Consider the following 8975-nt stretch of genomic DNA (forward strand, 5'->3'; position numbering starts at 1 on the left):
GTTCAGGGCGAAGCTGTGTAAATGTGGGGACTGTGGGAAGAAATTTACTTACCTCTCTCAGTGGGACACTCACTGACACAGTCACACTGGGGAGAGGCTGTTCACCTGCCTCACGAATGGGAAGGGATTTACTCGATCTTACAATCTGCTGAGGGTCCAGAGAGGGCACAATGGATTTAGATCCTTCACCTGCTCCATGTGTGGGAAAAGATTCACTCAGTCCTCTGATCTGCTGAAATACCAGCGAGCTCACTGTGGAGAATGACCATTCACTTGCTCCCAATGTGGGGAGAGATTCACTCAAATGCACCACCTGCTGAGACCCCAGTGAGCCCACACAGGGGAGAGGCCATTCAAATGGTCAGAGTGTGAGAGGGGATTCAGTGATTCATCCTGACTCCCTGAGACACCAGCGGGTTCACACTGGGTAGGAGCTGTTTCCCTCTCTGTGTGACAAGGGATTTGCTGAGACGCAACACGACTAAGAGCCCAGTGAGTGCAGACAGGGAAGTGATCATCCCCCTGCTCCGTGCGGGGTAGAGTTCACACATCACTGCAGGACTCTCATTCTGCAGTTACTGTCCATCAGAGTCAGGAGTGGAACTTGTACATGATGACACTGTTGGAGTATTGATGTTGTTGTTAACCACCTTAACTGGGCTGGAGTTGACTGAATTTATATTGCCACTTTCTGAACCTCAGGATGCCTCTCTGGGCAATAGGTCACCATAAACAACAATGTGACAAGGAGCAGGGTTCATCTGTATTGATTTAAATTGTGATCATAGCACTGCTGTCTGACAGCACCAGGTTAAAGGTTGCAGTCCAGCCTTGGTCAAAGGCCTATGTGGGGTATCCACATTCTCCCCATAATAGTGTGGGTCCCCTCCATGTGCGCTGGTTTTCTCCCACAATTCAAAGATATACAGGTTAGGTGGATCAGTTGTCATAAATTGTCCACAGTATTCAGAATTTGCAGGCTACGTGGATCAGCCATGGGAAATACATTGTTACAGGGATGGAGTGCTCTGGGCGGGATTTTCTTCAGATGGTTGGTGGGATTTGATGGACCAATGCTCTCCTTCCACACCGTAGGGATTATATTCTATGATTGAGGATAAAGAATATTCTCAGGGTCTCCTTGGAGGAGGAGCATGTGGTGTGTATCAATGCTCTCTATGCCATTAGATAGAGGTGGGCACCGCCGCCACCGCCACCCCCTCACCCCCAACTCTACTTTGATTTAGTCCTTTCCCACTCTGTGACTTGTAATGGTTTGCTTTGCCCATAATGGGCTTTGTTTGGAAATATTCAACTGATGACACTGGTGTGCTACTGCTGGCGATTATACGTTAACAAAACGCAAAATAATGGAATAATGATGTTGATAGTGGGAAGGTTGCTCAGCTGTGTGAGATAACACTTCTGGGTAGGAGAAATGGGAGAAAAATGCTTCACAGCTCGCAGAATGAGAACTGAAAGTAGTTAAATCAAACCAAAGGTTCAGAGAGGGAAGGAATATTTCCCTGGAGTTTGAGTAACTGAAAAGTGATGGCGTCCGGGAGTAGACAGGATTTTATTTAAAGGGCATTTGAAATTTTAAAAACTGTTATATGCAGATAGTTTCGATTCTTTAAGTTTTATTTATTGTGGAATAAACTTGTACTTTACAAAAAAAAAACAAATTCACAAACCTTGTATTAAAGACAAATGTTAAATAAAATCCATCAAACCATCCCTCACTGAAAACTGAGGTGGAAGTGCAATCTGCTGCTGAATCCCTGCCCTGACTACTTCTTCCAACCCGGGCTCCATGGCTATATATAATATATATATACCTGGGAGATAGCAGCAGGAGAAGGCCATTCGGCCTTTGAATCTGGCTCCACCATTAATGGGAAGCAGCTGACCATCCAGCTCAGTCACCTGTTCCTGCTCTGTTCCAATCCGCTTTGATGACTTTACCTTGAAGAACTATATTTCAGTCCTCCTTGCGCTTCACTGCCTTTTGTATCAGTGATGTTGCTGTGTTATTGCGTGGGTGTAGGCAGGGGTAATGTGATGGTGCTCTTCCTTGAGGACACACTTAGCGTCCCTCATCATCCTGCAGTAACATCAACCGGGTTTCAGCAAATAAAGACAGAACCCATTTCCAGGATATGGGCATCACTGGCTCAGTCAGCATTTATTCCCCATCACTAGGTACAATTGAGAAGATGGTCGTGAGCTGCTGTCTTGTACCATTCACAGTCCATTTGTCGCAGATAGACCGACAATGCTGTGAGGGGGAGTGTTGCAGGATTTTGGCCCAGTGAATCTCCATCTTTGGTTCTTCGAATGCTGTTTAACTTAATCACAATCTGCACATGATTTTGAGATTTCAGTCTGCAAATCTTCACCATCTAGCACGCTGTATAAAGGAATATGCACAGATTAGAAATTCAGAACAGACAATTCTAGTTTCTCTGGAATATCGTTTACACCTTTCTTCCACCAAAACTGTAACCCTCCAGCCCACTTACTCTCTCCCACCATTCTGACTCTGCTGCACCTAATGTACACCCTCCTCATTCTCATGGAGTTACTGATAAACAGATCTATTCCACCACTTCCCGGCCCTGGTTAGACTCTGTACCCTTTCTGGGTTTACTTGCTTTCCCTTCAGTTGCTGCAAGTCAATAATGTAACAGCAGAATGAAACAAAAGGAAACAGAAAGTGAGATGGCAGATCCTGGACAAAACAGGAACCTTCAGTCTGGGAGAATGGGTCAGATTCTTCCTTGTTTCCCATTAGTTTATTCCCAGCATTACAATGAATTGAGGGTGGAGAGTGGTCCCACGTGTGTGTAGTGACACTTTGACCCCCCGAAATGATCAATACTATAAGCAGATACGTTCCTCCTCTTGCCAATCACAGTACTTTCCTCTAATTACCCCAAAACATGTGCTCCAAAACCCGCCCACATTCTGTATATGTACAGTGCCGGGTTTCCCCACACACCTGTGGTTCCTGCCTCAGGGATTGTGGGAGTTGCAGTCAATCAATGTCCTGTACAGCCACATCATGACGGAGAGCATAACAAACGCTGCATTCACTCCCGTACCTACCTGTGACTCTACTTTCAAGGAACTATGAACCTGCACTCCAAGGTCTCTTTGCTCAGCAACACTCCCCAGGACCTTACCAGTAAGTGTATAAGTCCTGCCCTGATTTGCCTTTCCATAATCCAACAGCTAACATTTATCTAAATTGAACTCCGTCTGCCATTCCTTGCTCCACTGGCCCATCTGATCAAGATCCTGTTCTATTCTGAACTAACCTTCTTCGCTGTCCACTACACCTCCAATTTTGGTGTCTTGTGTAAAGCTACTAACCATACATCATATTCACATCCAAGTCATTTATTTAAGGACCCAATAATCGATCCTTGTAGCACACTGCTGCTCACAGTCCTCCAGTCCACAAAGCAAACCTCCATCATCACCCTCTGTCTCCTACCATCAAGGCAGTTTTGTATCCAAATGGCTTGTTCACCCTTCATTCCATGTTATGTAACCTTGCTAACCAGTCTGCTTTGTGGAACTTTGTTGAATGTCCATATAAACAATGTTCACCGCCTGGCTTAATCAATTTTCTTTGTCACTTCGAAACATTCAGTCAAGTTAGTGAGACACGATTGTGCACGTACAAAGCCACATTGATAACAGGAGAAAGTGAGGACTGCAGATGCTGGAGATCAGAGCTGAAAATATGTTGCTGGAAAAGCGCAGCAGGTCAGGCAGCATCCAAGGAACAGGAGAATCGACGTTTTGAGAAGGGCTGATGCCCGAAACGTCGATTCTCCTGTTCTTTGGATGCTGCCTGACCTGCTGCGCTTTTCCAGCAACACATTTTCAGCTCCACATTGACAACAGTCAATGATTATTCCTTACTTTTCCAAATAGATGGATATCCTGTCCCTCAGAATCCCTTCCAACAACTTGCCTGCCACTGACTTCAGGCTCACTGTTTTCTTGTTCCATGGCCTCTCCTTACCACCTTTTTAAAATAATGGCACCTCACCTGTCACTATCAATGATACAATACCTCAGGAGAGGCCAACAATCACTTCCCTTGATTTCCAGAAAGTTCTGGGATACATCTGATCAGGTCCCAGGGCTTTATCCACCTTGATGCGATTCAAGACATCCAGTAACACCTCCACTGTAACATGGATACTTTTCAAGTTCTCTGTTTATTTCTCCAAACTCTCGAGCTTCTATATCTTTCTCCAGTAAAAAGGACGTGAAATATTTGCATATCTTTCCCACCCCCCGGTGGTTCCATAGACAGCCTCGTTAATCTTTAAGGGGTCCTATTCTCTGGTCCAGTTCATCTTTTGTCTGTGATATATTTATTTAATCTCTTTGGATTCTAATTAAACCATTTCTTGAAGCTATTTCATGTCAAACAGCATCAGCAGCAAGCAACAGAGCTAAGTGATCATACATCCAATGGAACAGATTGGAGCTCTGCAGTTCTGCCACACCCAGTTGTGAACGGTGATGGACAATTTAAAAAACTCACTGAAGGATGCATCACAGATATCCCCACCTTTACTGATGGAGGGGCCTCACATCCATGCACCAGATAAGATGACAGCATTTGCAGCAATCTTCAGCCAGAAGTGCAAAGTGGATGATCCATCTTAACCAGTGGTTTCTAACATCACAGATGTGACTTTTAAGCCAGTTTGATTCAGTTTGAATAACATCAAGAAATGGTTAAGTAGGGCAAAGGCTACGGGCCCTACCAATATTCTGGCAATAATACTGGTTTGTGCTCCAGAACTTGCCACCCACCAAGCCAAGTACCGCTCCAGCACTGGCATTTACCAGTAATGTGGAACATTGCCCAGGAATGTTCAACACAAAAACACAGTGCAATCCAACCCAGGCAATTTCCCTCTATCAGTCTACACCCGATCAGCAGTAAAGTGATGGAAGTAGTCATCAACAGGGCTACCAAGCAGCAGCTGCTCAGCAACAGCCAGCTGAGTGACACTCATTTTAGGCTCCACCAGGGCCACTCAGCCCCCGATTGTGTTACCGCCCTGATTCACAACCTGACAACCAGCTGAATCCCAGAGGTGAGGTGAGGTGAGGGTGACAGCCCAGTCCCACTACAAGATCACTAATTCTAGCTGATTCTCCCCTTGTCTCAGCTCATAAATTCTCATTCACCTTGTGTTATCTCCAGACTTCAGTATCCAAACACACTCCTGGTCAGCTTCCCACATTCAATCTCCCTGTAATCTTAAGAAAAACTAAATCTCTGCTGCCCAAGTACTCCCTCGTACCAAAACTTGTTGATCCATCAAAAGGCTCCTAATCATAATCAACAACATAGAGCCACAGAGATGTACAGCATGGAAACAGACCCTTCAATCCAACCCATCCATGCTGACCAGATATTCCAACCCAATCTAGTCTCACCTGTCAGCATCCGGCCCATATCCCTCAATTTAAAATTTTCACTCTTGATTTAATTCCTGGTTGTGATCATCCCTAGCTCGGCGCATCACACATCCTTGAAGACCTCGACAACCCATTCTGTTCGAGACTCCCAATGATCTGTTAATTCATTACTTTACCTGTATGGCTGCTTTTACAGTTGCCAAAGCAACATTTTCTGAAATTCACAGGTCTGCTTTCCCCTTTTAAGACATTCCTCAAAGCCTGCTTATTTGGCAATGCTTTTGGTCACCTGACCTGATATCATCAGTCTCTGACCTTATGTCTAAAGTTCCCAATAATATTTTTGTGAAATGATAAGCATGATGATAAAACTACAAACTGTTCTTGATTTGGACATTACCTTCAAATCATCACTGTTGTGGTAATGAATACTCTGTAAAGTCTCTTACCTAATCATATTGAGGGAGTACCTTCACCACACAAACTGCAGCTGTACAAGAAAGTCAAACATCATCCTCTCCACAGGCAACAGGGCTCTGACATTAATCACTGGTTTCTGTGGAAGGAGAAACACAATTGATGTTTCAGGGAGTGCAATACAGATTACAGGGAATGAAAATGATGCAGAATTTGATAGTCAGAAATGTAAGGAAAATACACTTGCTTATTGGAAAAAGGAATTCTTGACTGTCAAAGATTTTCCAGAAAAAAAATTAATAAGCAGCACATGGTCAGGAGCTGGGCGGCAGAGAAAAATTAACTTACAAAAATGTCTTTAAAAGTAATCGTAAAATACTAAACAGACCAAACGTACACCCATAGTTCGATACTGAGCAAGCTAGATATTGACAAAGTGCTCATAAGGGAGCCCAGAGATGAAGCAGACCTGTATAAGCTATTATGATCCCACAGTCATACAGACGTATAGCACTGACACAGACCCTTCGGTTTAACTCATCCATGCCAACCAGGTATCCGAACCTAATCTATTCCCATTTGCCAGCACTTGGCCCATGTCCCTGTCAACACTACCTAATCATATCATGTGTCTATTTAGATGCCTTCAACAAGTTTTAATTGTACTAGCCTCCACCACTTCCTCTGGCAGCTCATTCCACCCACTGCATGAAAGAGTTTTCCTTTAGGCCCCTTTGAATTTTTGCCCCGTTCACCCTAATGCAATGTCCTCTACTTTTGGACCCCACTACTCAAGGGAAAACATCTTGTTCATTTACTCTGTTCATACTCATCATGATTGTATAAACCTCCATAACATCACTGCTCAGTCTATGGCACTCCAGGGAAAACAGCCCCAGCCTTATATGCCTCATCCTGTAGCTCAAATCCTCCAAACCTAACAACATCCTTGTAAGTCTTTTATGAAACCTTTCAAATTTCACCCTTCTGAAAGGAGGCAGGCCAGAATTGCACACAATATTCCAAAAGTGGCCTAACGAATGTCCTGTACAGCAACATGACCTCCCACATCCTATACTCAATGCTCTAACCAATAAAAGGAAAATGCACTGAACACCTTCTTCATCATCCTATCTACTTGCAACTTGACTTGCAAGGACTATGAATCTGCGGTCCAAGGTTTCTTTGTTCCGCAAGCGTCTCCAGGGCCTTGCCATTCAGTGTATAAGTCCTGGGCCGAAAAACGTGTTGCTAGAAAAGCACAGCAGGTCAGGCAGCATCTAAAGATCAGGAGAATCGACGTTTTGGACATGAGCCCCTGATGCTGCTTGACCTGCTGTGATTTTCCAGCAACACATTTTTCAGCTCTGATCTCCAGCATCTGCAGTCTTCACTGTCCCCGAGTGTATAGGTCCTGCACTCACTTGCTTTTCCAAAATGCAGCACCTCACATTTATCTCAATTAATCCGTATCTGATCAATATCTCACTGTAACCGGAGGTAACCTTCTTTACTATGCACAATACCTCCAATTTTGAATGACGTGCAAACTCAGTTACGACAGCAAGTCATTTAAATGAATGACGAAACAAATCCAGAAATGAACATCCACTACTCTGAGTTTGAATGTGCTCTGGACAAATTCTGCCCAATGACTCTGTTCCAGAGAAAGGCTGCACATGCGCCTGGCTGCACCTTGCCCGCTACAAAGATGGCGGCCGCGCACGTGTCCAGTGACTCGTTGCCCCGAATAAAGATGGCGGCGCTCACTCAGGCCTACAGCCGCGCTGAGGCAATTCCCCGTTTACTCCAAACACGGGACTGGGACGTTCAAATTTGTGTTTTCCGACGTGCACAACATGTTTGTAAAACCTCTCCGCTCATAGCAACACAGTTTTTCTCCCGTTTCCCTCTGTTTATTTATTTCTTTCCTTACCGTATCCTTTCGCTCCATAACTTCCAGAGCATCCAACACAGCGACTCTCCGCTGCGCGAGGGTGATCACGTGATTCAGTCTAGTTCTGCCCCTAGTTCACTTTGATTGGTTGGAGGACCAACCTTCCGACGGGTCTTCCAGATCCGCCCACTGTCCTTTCATTGGTCCGGAGCTGACATCAATCACCCGGGGTCCCTTTGTTGGCTAGAGCATGCGTAGTGCGTCCTGCTTTTGCCGATATGTTGGGTCATGTGATCGAAGAGTTTTCTGAGAGGAAGGATTCCTTTGTGTGAGCTCTGCAGTAGATTTCCTTTATTCATGGAGGGAATTGCCTTCCTACTCATGACTGTATAGGTGTGATTGATGAATCAATGCCATCGGAACCAGTACATAAACACACCATTTTCACAACATCTGAGATCTTTAGCACATTGTATCACACTCTTCTTTGGAAACATAAAAACATGAAATGGAGCCTCAAGGAATTGGAGCAGGAGGAGGGCATTCATCTCCTCCAGCTTTTTCCCCCATTCTATCAGATCATGGCTGGGCCAACCCAGATCTCAACACCTCTTTTATGTTTGATCCGCACAGCCCTCAACTGCTCAATATTTCAAAAATCTATCTGCCCTCTTTTAGAATAATTTGAGATAGAATCATAAATTCCCTACTGTGTGGAAACAGGCCCTTCGGCCCAACAAGCCACACTGACCCTCTAAAGAGTAACCCAACCAGATCCATTCCCCTACCACATTTAACTTTCACAATTGTTTGGGCTAGAAAATTCTAGCCATTCACTGACAGAAAAAAATTCTTCACATTTTTTACAAAACGAATGTTCCCTTATGTAATGTCCACTGGTTTAAGACTTCATTGGTGCTAGAAGATCTAGTCAACATCTACCCTGTCAAGCTCTTCAGAATCTTGTTTCCATAAGATCACCTCTTATATTATGTGGGTGGCAGAGTGGTTAGCACTGATGTCTCACACTGCCAGAGACCCGGGTTTAATTCCTGCCTCAGGTGACTCTCTGTGTGGTGTTTGCACGTTGTCTGCGTGGGTTTCCTCTGGGTGCTCTGGTATCCTCCCACAATCCAAAACAAACTGCAGGTTAGGTGAATTGGCAATGCTAAATTGCCTCTAGTGTTAGCTGAAGGGGTAAATG

At 44.6% G+C, this 8975-nt stretch overlaps 1 long non-coding RNA gene across 1 annotated transcript; it reads right to left on the reverse strand.

Moving 5' to 3' along the window:
- Nucleotides 1-2149: 2149 nt before the first annotated feature.
- LOC140456814 (uncharacterized) lies at nucleotides 2150-7893 on the reverse strand. Its single transcript, XR_011953150.1, has 3 exons — nucleotides 7811-7893; nucleotides 5907-6013; nucleotides 2150-2410 (listed from the first exon to the last, which is right to left on the reverse strand). It is a non-coding gene; the product is annotated as an uncharacterized lncRNA (long non-coding RNA).
- Nucleotides 7894-8975: the final 1082 nt, after the last annotated feature.

The sequence above is a fragment of the Chiloscyllium punctatum genome, chromosome 31 (genome assembly GCF_047496795.1).
Source record: "Chiloscyllium punctatum isolate Juve2018m chromosome 31, sChiPun1.3, whole genome shotgun sequence".
In the NCBI taxonomy this organism is placed as follows: domain Eukaryota; kingdom Metazoa; phylum Chordata; class Chondrichthyes; order Orectolobiformes; family Hemiscylliidae; genus Chiloscyllium; species Chiloscyllium punctatum.